The sequence below is a fragment of the Porites lutea genome, chromosome 2, assembly GCF_958299795.1.
Source record: "Porites lutea chromosome 2, jaPorLute2.1, whole genome shotgun sequence".
NCBI classification, from domain to species: Eukaryota; Metazoa; Cnidaria; class Anthozoa; order Scleractinia; family Poritidae; genus Porites; species Porites lutea.
In genome coordinates this window covers 32,290,211-32,305,262 of record NC_133202.1, presented here as the reverse complement: position 1 = coordinate 32,305,262, position 15,052 = coordinate 32,290,211, and the positions used below count along the sequence as shown (strand labels likewise).

The 15,052-nt window shown below is 38.5% G+C and overlaps 1 long non-coding RNA gene across 1 annotated transcript; it reads left to right on the top strand.

The window, feature by feature from the left end:
* Positions 1-11,517: 11,517 nt before the first annotated feature.
* LOC140926867 (uncharacterized) lies at positions 11,518-13,249 on the top strand. Its single transcript, XR_012164493.1, has 3 exons — positions 11,518-11,800; positions 12,162-12,273; positions 13,159-13,249. It is a non-coding gene; the product is annotated as an uncharacterized lncRNA (long non-coding RNA).
* Positions 13,250-15,052: the final 1,803 nt, after the last annotated feature.

Below are 15,052 nucleotides of genomic sequence, written 5' to 3'. Positions count from 1 at the left end.
CAGAGATACCTATATCCAGGAATGTTCGCCAGAAGTTCTAGAAGTCGTGAAAAGCACCTCATGAAATTCAGTAACTCCTTGAATAGGCTCATGTCATCATTCATTCTTTTATCTAGTAACACGTGTTTACCCCAGACTTTTTTGTTTTGAAATTCACTTTATCATTGTAGATGTTTTGTTTTGCTAAATTCCAGTGCACTGTTCATTATCCAAGGAGGTTCATTGTCTTCAATGAGGAAAGTTTTTGGATAGGTTTGGGTAGATTCTTTCGTCGGATTCCAGCACAAGTAGGGTAAAATAAACTTATTCGTGAGAGAGGTGGCTTTTGGCTCTCTGTTCACGTTTCTGTACAATACCGAGCACCACTAATCTGTTAAACAACACACTGTGTGTATGAAAACATGACTGTTCTTTTTCGTCCCTAAGGATAAAAAGAATAACATCAATTGAATATTTGGCATAATTCGTGGTCGTCTAGAGACAAAGCAGTACTGGTGTTTAAATATAAGAGAGTGAATTGATGAGAACGACAGTTTTGCATGATTAAGATCTGGTGGCCGTATTGTATATACTGCCAAGCTACTGAAGTCTCGCCATTTTTTTTATCCTAAAAGCAAGGTGCATTAAGGACGAAGCTGAAGCAAATCGAGTGCTGTAACTTTAGAGAGCATCGTTCATTTTTCACCTCAGAAGAGGGTTTTTTTAAAACTTATCTAATTCTGTATCAAGGTATTCTTTTATTAACGATCTCCTGAGAAAACCAAAGTTCGATGGCCTCTGAAACCATGAAAAGTTCTAAGGCGTCCGCTCATAGTTTCTAATGTCAGCCTTGAACTTTACGATCGAGTAGGGATCCTTCCGTGATCTGAGCGAAGGACCTGAACTCGCGAGGTGAGGTTATATCAGCTAGATTAAAAGGTCCACAGGAAATGGGAATAATAACTTTTATTTTGACAGCTGAAATAATCCCAAATGACTGAGTTTAGTTTTGACTTAAATTGCCGATTTGCACGTCCTTGAAAAAAAAGAAAAGAAAGAAAAAAACAGTCGGCTCCCTTCGTCTTAGAACTGAGATTCAGTTAACACGCACTGATTTTATTTTCCCCACGGTACTCTGTCTTACAATATTAGTTAGATCGATATAGGACGCTAATAAACATGACGGATATTGTATTTAACGTAACCATCCTTGATTTATCAAGTGTTTCGAAATTTAGTACATTTATTGATGATAGCAAATTACTCTATCGTTTTGAATTTCTTTACTTCAACCAATATTCAAATTCAAATGTCAAGGAAAGGTTGCCTTTTCTTCACTGACCAGCTTGTTGTTTAGGCCCCCAGCGAAACTAAAAATGAATTATTGAAGAAAGGTAAAAAAAAAAAAAAGCGATGTGTATAAAGCAAATTAATGAAAAATAAAAAAAATAAAACAAAAATTAAAGTAAAAAACGTACATATGCCCCGTCGCCAAAAACTTGAGTGCCTGCTACAGAAATTCGGTTCCAGACAAACAGTGCTACATCGCAATTAGACATTGTATCGTAATATAGTCATTATTAAAAAAAGGAAAAAACATATTGTATTATCATTTTATTTTCTACAATAAATAGTCTCAGCATTATCTTACGATTTATCTTTGGGTGTTAATCCCTACATATTAGTCGAATTTATCGCTTTGAATGATCTACTGACCGCTACATTAACAAAGTTCTTCGCTTCCTTATCTCCCCGTGCCAACAAATTTTGAAGTCGTATTGATGTCATAATTATTAAATTAAGTTATTCTCAAGATGTGGTTTTGTACCGACATTTTTGTTTAACCATTGTTTGCACGCACATTTTCACTTTCCAGAAGGAAACTCTTCATCCGAGTCAAGCATCTCTTTTGCCGGAGACAACCGTTTGTGGACAGAAAGAAGAACAGCTTGTTCCAGACTATCGTCACTGGCGTTACCCTGGCATGAGTGAATGGGATATTAATCAAAACACGTCTGAGGTAAAGTTTGAAACTCCTGAGCCATCACTTGTTAATTACTATATGACATGATTAACCATGAAGATCGCCGCAACAAAATGTTGAGTTTTTAGCGTAAATTCTCTCTTGCGTGCTGTAATCTAGAAGCTTTATCGTGGGTATAATGGTTGAGTTGGGATTGTGGAATTATAGAGTGCAACTGCTTTCAAACGAAAGCATGAATTGATGGTTAGCCGAGTTCCACCCAGTTTTTGAAGATCGAAGGCTTTGACAGCTGTTCGTCACAACACAGGGGGGACTCCAAAACAATAATAGTGAGGGGGATGCTCTTCGTCTACCCTCGGGGGGGGGGGGTGTAAATTGCAGATTTTGGCCCCACTTAGGGTGTTTGGGACGGAAAGTCACTATATTTTCCCATTAAGCTATCGATTAGAGCTTTGCGTAAAGAAATTTACAAAAAAAAAGCAGTGATGTCTGTTTTACTGTGATGGTCTCCTTTTGGGGTCTTTTTACGCGTGAGCCACACCCACATTGGTCTCTCTTAGGGGATTAATTCTAATCTGGCGACGAGCATTCCAGTCACTTTTATATAGACGTCCCCCCGGTGTCCACGTATGGCTGTCAGTTTAAATGAATTCACTCAAGCAAACTGTATCGAAACACCTTGACTCCCGGAGACAACCACAAGAACTTTACTAGAAGTGCACGTACTATACAGCCTAACTTATATGTTATTAATTTGATGTATTTTCAGCCTTGGTATTTGGAGAACTGGGACATGTATTTTCCAGAGGGTGTACAGAATCAGTTTGGATTCTTTGAAGGTCCTAGTTTTGCTCTTACTAGAGATCAGGAAATCATGTATTCTCAGGTAAGGATAAGTGAATGCTAATCGAGACTCGCTTTACGTTGTTTTCTGCATGAACTCTTAGAGTGATCCCAAGAATGCCATGTCACATCATCCTTATATACAAAAGCAAAAAAAGAAAGAACGAAAGAAAGAAAGAAAGAAAGAAAGAAAGAAGGAAATCCAAGCAAGGTCATACAGGTTGCCAATTGATCAGTTTATTTCAAAGGCTTAGTTTTTTTTTTTTTTGCAGCTGGTTTTAGAAGAGATTTTAATTAGTTAAAACGTTTTCCCTCAGCAGCTTATATATACTCAAACCATTTGCCTGTAAATTGTTTTACAGATGCCCATGGAACATGTCCTTTGCCTAGTTATTTCATTCAGGATGGATTTAATGTAACTATGGAAAGTGTCACAGCCGATATTTCAATGTTATCTTTAGAACAGAACTCAGTTTCATCAGAGCGTTATTGGAGCGATTCTGCACTACTCAGCAAATCTAGTTTTGGCTCTTTTGCGCCTTTCGAAACTCCGCAGCTGAAATATGTGTATAATTCAAATGCAAAATAGCAGGCAGTGACATGTGCGCAAATATTGGAACATCTGACATGTAATTTCAATAGAACACGTGTACTTCTGTACGTGTCTCTTTATTAAACAAGAACTATTTTACATTTCAAAGGAACAACTGTTGTGCTCTATTCATTCAAAAAGTCCAGGAACCGAAATAGGAAGTATTGTATTTTCACCATAAAGGGAAAGTCTTTTAACCAATCGAATTGTTACGCGTTGATCAGCCAGCACGTGTATTTTTGAATAGGTTTTTGTGTTCCTTTGTGATAATCGAACACCTGTGTTTACTGTAGACTGTATAAAAGTAGTGCTTAAACTGTTGTAAATGGATTACCTGCGATGATTACCTAGCCCGTGATTACCTGCACGATTACCTACGATTACATGTGAAGTACTATCTACGAGGTTTACTCTACAATTACTGATTACGAGTCTTCATAGCCAATAACATCACGGCTTAACTGGCAGACGACCAATAACATCGCGACGTATTTGACCAATCAGATCAATAACCAGAGTATAATACCATCAACTGACGTGATACAACTCACTTTGACTTTCAAGATGACTACTGCACAGGTTGTCGGAACGTCAGTCAATGTCTACAACAACAGTCCTATTCAGGACTACGTTCACTCGGACGATCAAACTCAACCGACTTTTGAAATGACTCCTGGGTGTCAAAATGACTCCTCACAGAAAGACTATCAATGGCCCTTCATCTGTGAAAATACAGTTATGTTGGAACCAGTGCAAGCTTTCAGTTTGAGAGCTTTGTATACGCCATGAATTCAAAATATTAAACGCTTTGCAGTGGGCGAGCGGCTGCGGTATAGAGGAAACGGAAGCCTGGACTAGTACCCAGTTGAAGAGTAAGGCGCATATATCTCCTGGAAACCCCAATTCCGCGGCGGCAATGACGGAGTAACCAGCCGTGCTAAAATGCTCGGCGACAGCAAAACCCGGCAAGTTATTCTCAATGCTTTGAATAAAGATGTTCGCCGAAAGGCGTTGTCTCCGCAGTGTATGCCAACTCGGTTTTGCCAATGTAGATGGCAGTCCTAGAGCAAAGGCGACAGGAGATGAGGTAGACTAAGCCAGACGTTTGAAAGGAAAGTTTTCAGTTGAGTTTTATCCAGTAGCAGCTCATAAGCGCGTCCATAGACAATTTACGCTAACTAGACCAAAGCGTCGTAGGGCGAACAGGAGATTTCTTACTGCCTATTAAATGAATGAATGAATGAATGAATGAATCAATCAATCAATCAATCAATCAATCAATCAATCAATCAATCAATCAATCAATCTACTTTTCTATACAACATGTATACGCCCTGTATTACAATATGCGTGCCCAGTTTTTCATCATTCTTTGCCGCAATATCTGTCTATAGTAATGAAATGGAAAGGTTGCAAAAGCGTGTGTTGCAGATAATACAACCCGACTTATCCTATGCTGAGGCTCTAGTACCTCTAGACATCACGTCACTGTACGAGAGGAGGAAGGCCTTGAGCTGGGGGGGCGGGGGGGAAAGCTACTTTCCATACATTCTCTTAAAAGAAATCCAAACGATGTTCTCACAACTTGCAAAACGATCAGCAAGAGGCTTGCTAGCGGATTTGTTTACTGATCATGCGCATTATGTCAAAAAACCATAGATCAACGGTCTTGAGAAAAAACGAAAACATGGCAATCGAAGGCGGAACTGTTTCTCACTATTATATTTTGGTAATTCGCAAATTTATTGATTTTATTTCGCTTTTCATACATAGTGTGTGGTTTTCTTTTTCTGTTAAACAATTTCCCTTTGCAGTGTTTGGAATATGAAACATATAGCTCCGAACAGCTGATAAGAACCGCCGAAGAGTTGAGTTATCGAGCAGTGTTTTGCTGCAAATCTTAGGAAAGTTAAAGTCGCTTCAAGGTACAGAGCTTTCAGTAGTAGTTGTGATTTGTTTTAGGATCGTTTTGAATTTTAAGTTTGGATCCAAGTTGTTGTCTGATCCAAATAAACGTAGTGAAATGTTATGAAGTGTTAATTTTTATTCAGTTATGATATGTAGAGCAGTAAGCTCATGTTTATAAAGCTCTCTTGAATATACTTGCTCCTGACAAATCTGACACTTGCTCCAGTAATTTTTATCAGCATCAAGTTATCCTTGCCCGGCAAAAACGATGTAACCTATAATTAAATCCATCGAGTGCGTTGTTGTTGGTTAAGATATAGCACGGTTGCGTTTTAGTTTTCCCCGCATTTCAGTACCGAAAGACAAATACGATATGCAAGAAAAACAAAGATGCATGATATGATTTTTTTTTTCAATTTTTTAAGCATTTCTGATTTCCTCTGCCGGTTCGCTTCTTGCTTCTAAAAAGTCTAAAAATATTTCCTGTGGGAAAAATACTGTAATTATTCGCTGACCACCACGCTGAGTGACCGCTTTGCAAGTTGTGAGAACATCGTTTCTCGGTCCCAGACTTCGTCTCTTCCCCCCCCCGCCCCGGCCTTGAGTAATGCTGTATTTGACCAAATTGTAAGGGACCAAAGCCGCAAGCCCCATGATCTGCTGCCGCCACGCAACGGGTCCAGTTATTGCACCCGTAACCAGAGGTTTAAACTTTTATTATGGCGAACAGTTTTAATTATTAGTAGTAATCTTGATTATTAGTATTTTGGTGTTGATACTTCTTCTTTTGTATTTTATTGTAGGTTATATTTTACGGTTTTTATAGTACAGTGGAACCCCGTTGATGCGACCACCGTTAGGCCATAAAATCCTGGTCGTAATAAGGAGGTGGTCGCATTAACGGGGTCTTCAAAATAATAAAATGACTCAATGATTGTTACGTTTGGTTTGACAGAATATGGCCGTAACAACGAGGTGGTCTTATAAACGGGGTGGTCGTAAGGCGGGGTTCCACTGTAGTTATCATATATTTATAGATAATTTTTTTCTTAATAAAGCTATCTATCTATCTCAATCAATCAATCAGTTTTATTTCAATATTGTAGTTTCGATAAGTTGAAAACTTCCTTACACGAGGGCCGTATTCAAATACACTCTGTATAACGTAAGGTCTATGAAAAGTGACCAATAGAGTACAAAAATTATGTTTACAAATTCTACCAATACTAATTAAAATACTTAGAATCCAAATCAAGAGAGGCAATAACAGAGAAATTTAAGGATTAAGTGACGATTTGACAGCCAACGATAGGTTATTTAATTTAATTTCATTTTCATTTTTTCCTTTATTCTTTTGCTTACATTTAGATTTTCTCATGCTATCGATGCATTCCGCTGAGTATACCCAGTCTTTAGAGATCAGGATTATTTCTCCCAGTTTGTGCGACCTCATGGCGAGGTCGAGCTAAATATGGGAAGTTAACGGGGGAACTGAGCTGCCAATTAAGTTGGAATCGAAACAAAGCAAGACCTTAATCTGTATTTTCTCATGCACGACCAAGCCGATTGATTCAAGTAATTACAACGTGTGCCGTGAAGTCTCGATTTGATTAAAGTACAATAAATTGTTTCGCGATGACGATAACAAACAGTAGAAAACAAGCGTGTTTAACCCATTCCCAACAAGGGATCGTAAATTAATGGAGACGAAATCAATAAAAGCAAATTTAAACTGACCAGCGATTATTAATCCTGTGATTTCGCCAAGAAACGACTATCTAGTTTCTCATCCCTTTATATTAACTGAAAGACTCTCAAAGTAGATCCTTTGAAATCTTTTGCTTGAGGCACCAAATTTTATCTTGACTGGTGCTTTTAGTAGACCCGGAATTTTGAGTAGAATAGTTGCCGTTGCGGAAGCCTATAGTTATCTGAAAAGGAAGTTTATTTTGTCATTCTTTGCCGAGCTGATTGATTCTTCCTTGATTTGCAATGACCAATCAATGAGGGTCTTATGTAGCAGTGTTTATGGCATGGGCGTTAACTTAAAAAGGGACAGAGAAAATCTTTGGCCTTTAAATGTCCACATCTGGACTCCCACAGCTCTGTTCGTCAGCTCATCCAGCAGTGAGGGTGTCAAGCAAGAAAGCGAAAGACGATCAGAATAGTTTAGTTTGTACCTAACTGTATTTCTAAAATAACTTGATTATCGCACGAAAGTGAAAGATTTATAGTGAAAATGCTGTCTAAGTTGCGAGTTTCATCCCCGGAACGAACGCGTAAAGGGTCGAAGCAGCGGCTGCACTTTACGCCTTGGCTTAAGGAGCAGATCGAAAGTGGAGATATCTATGGCGTAGAGTGGATCGATAAAGACCTCGGGATCTTTAAAATTATTTGGGTGCGAGTTGATAATCCCGAATTCAAGCTCGAAACCCATGCAGAATTGTTCAAACGCTGGGCAAGCCACACAGGAAAATATCGCCCAGGCGACCAGCCAGATCCCTCGACGTGGAAGACGAGATTTCGCTGTGCTCTGCAAAAGATGTCGGATATTATGGAAATTAGACATTTGGAAGGAACTAAACCGTACAGAGTTTTTAAGTTTGAGCCAAAACGGAAAGGTAAGGAGTAAGTATTTATGACAAATGCACCCGTGCAAATTAACTTGCCCTTGGCAGTTGTTTCCGTGTTACGTTTCTATTTTGAAAGTTCAGGTCATTTTGACTGCATAAATGAGCCCGTCTTTTGCATTGGTGAAGTTACTGTTCGTACAAAAAAACCTCAGTATTAGTAGCTGTATTCATTGGCAAAGGCACGTGATCTTAAAAAGACAAGATCTTTATATAGTAAGAAGACCGACCCGGTTGATACACATTAGGCCTCGTTAAATCCATTGATTGAAATAACTTTTTCATTTATTACTTGCCATTACAAAGTCAGGTATCTTTTAGCTTGATCTCAGTTCTCGATCCGCTGTGTCTTTAAGCTACTGGTAACAGTCGGGTTTAATGGAAGCAACAAGTGAGCAAACAATGCTCTTCAAGTTTATTGTAAAATTTGTTATGTTGTGCCAAATACCGCGGCAGGTCGGAGGCCAAGCGGCCTTTGAATTAAAGAAGTTAAAACTGAAAAAGTGTCTTTTTAAGACACTTGAAAAAATGTCTTTTTAAGACACTTTTTTCGCGCTAAAGGTTTAAAAATCTTTATGCGGAAATTGCATTTAAGTGAATATTTTAAAGTGAAGAGGAACAAAAACTGCTTCTTTATTTTAAACTAACAACTTCCCCTGTTATCGATGTTTCTTTTCGGTGAAGCATCAAATTTCTCTCAGGAGTACTAACTGGAATGTAATTAAGTGAATCTAAACACGCTAATGGAACATTTTTTCTTTATATTTTCCCTCTGTCATCTAACCATGACGAAGAGAGGGTTACCTGCATGCAGTCTGTCTTTTTTCCATCTCTTTCTTGGTTCCTTTTTATCCAGCCCGAAAATAGCAGTTGCTTTGAACTGTTATGCGGTATAGCGAAGATACAGGACAGACGGCAAATTGTTGTTGCTCGAAATATCATTCTATAAGTAGCAACTGTCCAACAGTAGGATACCTAAGATGCGTGCAATCCATTGGTTTCGCCTCCATAACTAATCCTAAACAAGAGATAATAACCAACTGTTAAACATTTTAGGAGAAGCCGCCACCCATAAGGTTAGCATAATATCTCGCGGCCTTTTTTGCATCCTATGTCGACGATTCTTCTAACATCACGAATTTGAGAGAAAAGAAACAGTTCTTTATGTACTTCATTAAAGTATGTTTTGAACAGTACGGATTATTTAGAAACAAAAATCGCAAAAATTATCGTTTGAAAATAAAAACACGAGCAGCGATGATAGCTAGACGAGGGGTTATTAAGTATTCAAAATACTATCGGCACGCGGGGGATAAAAGACCAGATATCATAATCACCAGATATACAGTGATGAATCTAATTGTCGTGGCATGTCTGGGATGGCTAGTTTCTTAACCATTGCCAAAGACTGCTAGGTTGCTTTGGTTGATGTTTGCCTTTTGCCAGTTTCTGAGCAGTTATAAGGTGTTGCATTCCAATCAATAGAGTTTTAAAAACTCGTGTCGAGGCATCGAGTCAGAGCGTTATAGACAGGTGATGATACCAAAGGTTATTTCCCTCATTCGCTAATTTAAAAGCGTTAACAAAGTGTATTTAATTAACCATAATCCAATTTTCACCTCGTACTGCACAACTGTGACATGTCGTCGCCAAGCTCAAATCCCGATGATTTGCGTCTATGCCGCTTATCTTCAGACCACCTGAGCAGTGGTATTTGCTGATAATAACTTTTAACGATGGGAATGGCTTAACTGAATTTATAGGTTGGGTTGTATGTCTTAAAAATGGTTAGATCGCATGGTGCTGTTGGTAGCATTGGAAAAACTCAAAAACGTTCCCAGGAAGTTGAAAGCATCTCATATAATTCCGTAATTCATTGAATAGTTTCCTGTTGCTATTCATTCTTTTATCTGGAAACACGTGTTTACCACCAGACTATTAATTGTTGTTTTGAAATTGACTTAATAATTGACTGTGTTTTGTTTTGTTTGACTTTAATGAACTGTTCATTTTCCAAAATTTACTGTCCGTTAAAGACATTTTTCGATTGCTGCACGACGGTGAGATATCATGAACTTCTCAGAAATAGAAGGTAGTTTTTCGTCTGCGAACGTTTTTGGACCATTATATCCCTGGTATATCTAGCTGAACCACTGATAAAACTCACTTCAGTATCACGAACATGTTCTCTTTTTTTTCCAAAGGATTAAAGAATAAAATTAAGATAATTTTTGGCACAGTTCGTGGTCGTCCAAAGACAAAGCCCTCAGACTAGTCACCAAAAAGAGATCGGCATCGTCTTTAATACATTTATTCCCGTTCGGAAAAATCCGGAAAAAGAAATGAAAGTATAACGAGTTGAGCCATTGTATGCCATACGAGCAAATTTATCCCAGTTTCAATCAGGAGCAAAATTCAGGTGACTCGTTACTCCGCAAGTAGAAACCCATTTGCCGTGACTTAGTTCTATCGAAGAAGATGAACACGCAGCCGGGATATAAAGGTTACAGACTATCCGTGACAGAACGTGAACAACACATTAACTTTAATTTATTTTAATATTGACTGCCTCAATATTGTCGATCAGGATCTTGCACTCAGATGGTATTAAACGCTACAGGGGTTTTTGATGGACTAAGCTCTTCAGTTTGCGTCCATCAGAGTCGGAAATTATGCCTTTAAAATCATTTAAGATGTTTTCAAACTTAAGGGCTGTTCGAAAAATGAGAAGAAACTTATAAGAAGGTGATTTTGAGCCATTGCGACTTACGTCAACAGGAAGTGAGGCCTTGCCTTGATTTTAGGTCCCACATTTACATTTCTGTGTCTCTACTCTTATAACGGAGATTGATGCGAATTGCTGGGTAGAGTTGAAGGTCGGTCCTCAGAACGGTAGTCGGCCATATTCCCTCCCCCCCCCACCCCCCCCACCCCCTTCGCATTAAGTAGGACAATGTGTTTTGGGTCAACAAAGTCAGGCTTCCAAATGTAAATGCTTTTTGACACAACACCAGCAAATTATAAGAATATATTTTTACACCTCTTGTCTTTCCAAACTTAGTGCATTTCTTGAAGGTGAAAGTTCACGTTTCTTTCTACATTAATCGGGACATTTGGACAGGGGACAAGCTTGAATACTCTTCAACGAACATTTCCTTAACAAACCTGAAAGTGATTTCTTCAAACAAAGTTTTTTTCGCAATTTTTTTAGCCAAACAATTTGATGCTGATAAAAAAAAATTAACAAAATTAAAGAAACAGAAAAAGTAACATGCACGGCAAATTTAAACTTTGTGCCAGTTGCATGAGATGCGGTTTCAAGATGAGCAGCGCTATATCGCGAATTTAACTCATCGAACATCTATATGGTAATTTAGGTGCTAGTTTTCAAACATATTGTATTATCATTTTCTTTCCAAAATAAATAGCGTCACATAAACTTTCGGTTTATCTTTGGGTGTTAATACCTCAGATATTAATCGAATTTAACGCGTTGAATGATATCGATCCTCTGGTATCGAGTGGTCAACAACATCAACTGAATTCGTTGCTTTCTTATCTCTCTGTGCCAACAACTTGAACTTTGAAGTCATATTGATGTCATAATAATTAAATTAACTTGTTCTCAAGACGTGGTTTTGCACCGTCGTTATTGTTTAACCATTGTTTACACATGCATTTTTTAACTTTCGATTCTTTCACTTTTCAAAAGGAAATTCTTCAAGACGTAGGAGAAGACCGTGTTTTACATCAGAGACAAACAGCTCCTTGGACGAGACAGTTTCGGGATTAGAAGAAAATCTTGTTCCAAACCAATACTTGAGTTATGCGGGCGTGAGTGAATGGGATACGCAGAACACAAAGGTATAACTACATGTAGTAGACACGCCTCAGGCATGGCGTGCTATCTCATTGCTAGCGTCAAACGTAATTGAGAAGTTGTAAGCTTGCGCTACCCGGCGGATCTACAATAGGTATAGGGACGGACCTTCACATGAAAGAGACGGAGAAGCTCGTTCGAAAAATCAGATTTATACCGGCCTAAAGGAGGCCAATCTGTGAGCGTTTTTTAACCCCTAGGGGAGACCTAACTGAAATCTTCCCCCAGCGTTTGCGACGAGCAACCACAAACTTTTTTATGTCAACCTGACACAGGCGCTTCCACACACGCACCGTTTCGTGCACGACTTCAATTCTAATAACACTATAACAATTTTTTTTTCAGCCATTTTGTATGGAGAACTGGGACATGTATTTTCCACAGAACGTGCGGAATGAGTTTGGATACTTTTAACACCCAAGTTTGCACTTAAGGGTTAGCAAAGCTTTTTTTTCCGGTAAGCATAAGAATTTAATTTAAAAAACTTCAAAACAGGCGCGAGGATATTAAACACAGCCCATCCGTACGAAAACATATTTTTAAAAAATATTGGAATCCCAATTCGAATAGCAAATACTTTGGTATTTGAGAGAAAATTTGTTCGACTTTCTAGTAGAGAGAGGTTACTTGCTCAATTGTGTATGGACACCAGTTATTGAAGAAATTCAGATGATAAGATCACTCTCTTTAATAACCCATACGCGTTATAGTAATTATAAACCCTTACAAGCCTTAAGAGTAATAAGTACTAATGAAAATTCTCCTTCTTTCCTTGTAATATCTGAATGCCTTTTAACACAGATTGGTGACGAGAATTAATCACATGATCACACAAGATAAATCTAATCGTCATTAAATTCAGTCACTCGTTTGCTAGGATCTAGAAAGGGGGAGGGGGGGTTACTGATCTCGTATTTCGCGATCGGCTCCTACTGAACACGACAATCCCGCATCCCGAACTTCTGTCATTGCTATCCTGAATACTCGCTTTCTTTTCCAATCCCGTGTCCCAAAGTTTGGTGAATCCCATCTCCCTGGTAGCATTCAAATCCCTTATCCCGTAAAGTTTCCCGAATTCCGCACTGTATTTTCGAGAAAGCTTTTCCAGCCCCTGTTATGCTGCATCCAAATCAAAAGTAAGTCGTTTGATCGTAAATATTTTCTTCACATCTCTCTCTCCTCGTCTGACTGAAACTCGCTATCTTTTAAACGATAAGCCGTCCTTTAGTATATATATACATATTTTTACTATTTGCTTCTTCTTGTTCGCAAGGACGCATCCGGTTCTACACCCCTTGAATGTATTTGAACGGAGAGTAACGGTTACTTGTTTCCTTTGCAGGTCGTGCCTTAACGCATCCCCTCAGTCAGATGTCTATACGGTTACTTGTTTCCTTTGCAGGTCGTGCCTTAACGCATCCCCTCAGTGAGATGTCTATACGGTTACTTGTTTCCTTTGCAGGTCGTGCCTTAACGCATCCCCTCCGTCAGATGTCTATACGGTTACTTGTTTCCTTTGCAGGTCGTGCCTTAACGCATCCCCTCAATCAGATGTCTATACTGGGGCCAAATAATTCCTTGACATTTTATAATGGTAAAGGTTTGAGAGATAACGACGAGTTTCATTTGGACGATATGCTTTTATAATAAACGTCGATGTCACAACATTTAACCGTTCGGACGGCTGGATCACTTGAAAGGAGTTTTACCCTCTCACAGAGAGCATACTCCGATTCTTACCTATTAAGACAAATTACGTTATACATGATGTAGTCACAAAAGCTGACATAATGATCAGAAGTATTCTGACCAGAAAACGTTGGTTTTCCCACGTTGCTGACATGCAGACGAAGTTGTAGCTAGTGTAACAGGTGGATAGGTCGTCCTGTTTTTTCGTCTCTGTCTAAGAGCATGCTGTTCATAAAAAGAGATCCTATCGGCTTGCAACAATGACCTTCTCCACAGAGAATCAGTCCTCTTTTGTCTTCTGTTGATGAAAGTCCGTATACACTTAACAATCTTATTGATCAGCTTAAAAGCATTTTGAACTAAGATATAAGGCTTAACAATGTACACAGCTGTATTGCTTCAATCCATATTTTCTTTAGAAATAAATGAATAGATGAAAAATAAATAAATAAATAATAAATAAATAACATGGTTTTACCCTGTTCCCCAATTCCTCTTCTACCTTTGTCTCCTCCATTATTTCCCTTTTTCCTGGTCCTTTCCTTTTAAAAAGCTAAACTGTCAGCAAGGTTTTCGCCCACATCACACAAAAATTGTAATTCCCCAACTGCTCTTCCAACGGCGGGCAGTCTTTTGTTTGATTGTAGAGTTTTCAAGGTATCCCCTTAAATCAAGTGCCGTACGGCTACTGGCAGGTAAAACCCCAAAATGCAAAAATAAATTTAGGCGAAAGCCAATATATATAGAATACTTTATGGGCTGTGCCCCTGCGGGTCGCTGCCTGGTCATTTTATTTCATTTTATAGGGCGCCATCATTGTCGTGGGGGTTCTCCAGGTCCTTTGTCTGTCTGTTCACTTAGCTTTCAGTAGTCAGTTCTAGTAGTTAATGTCTCTTGGGTCTTTTAACTTGTCCGATTGTGGCGCTTAGCTGTTTGTCCTGTCATGTACTTTTGTAAGGGGTCAGGGCGGGGCTCATTACCCCGGCGACTTTTGGCGTGCTTTATATGTATCAGACGTATCAGAAATCGAACGAGTTTACGCAGCGAAAGAGTGAGATTTCTGCTACAAAAACGAGAGCGTAAATACCATACAAAGAACTTTCCATGTGATATTGTGTTTATTATAATCACACTGAGACATTCACAATTTTATTAGCCTTTTATTTTAGATATTTCCAAAGGGTTAAAATCGTGAAATGACATGAATGAAAACGACGTCGACGTTTAAAAACAATTAGTAAAAATTATAATGAGGGTAAGGACATGAGGTAAAAAAAGGAATCACATAATTAAGTATTCTTAACTATATGTTTAGAAGTAGGTTGAGTATGATCGCAATTTTTTTTTATAGTAAACTATTGAAATAGTGCAATAAATAAAAAATCTGAAATCGGGATAACATAGTCCTGAATATAGAGCTATTGTTGTTGACAGTGACTGAGGTTTCGACAACCTGTGCAGTAGTCATCTCCAGGGTCAAAGTGAGTTGTATCACGTCAGTCGATGGTGTTAAACTCTGGTTATTGACCTGATTAATTGGTCAATTA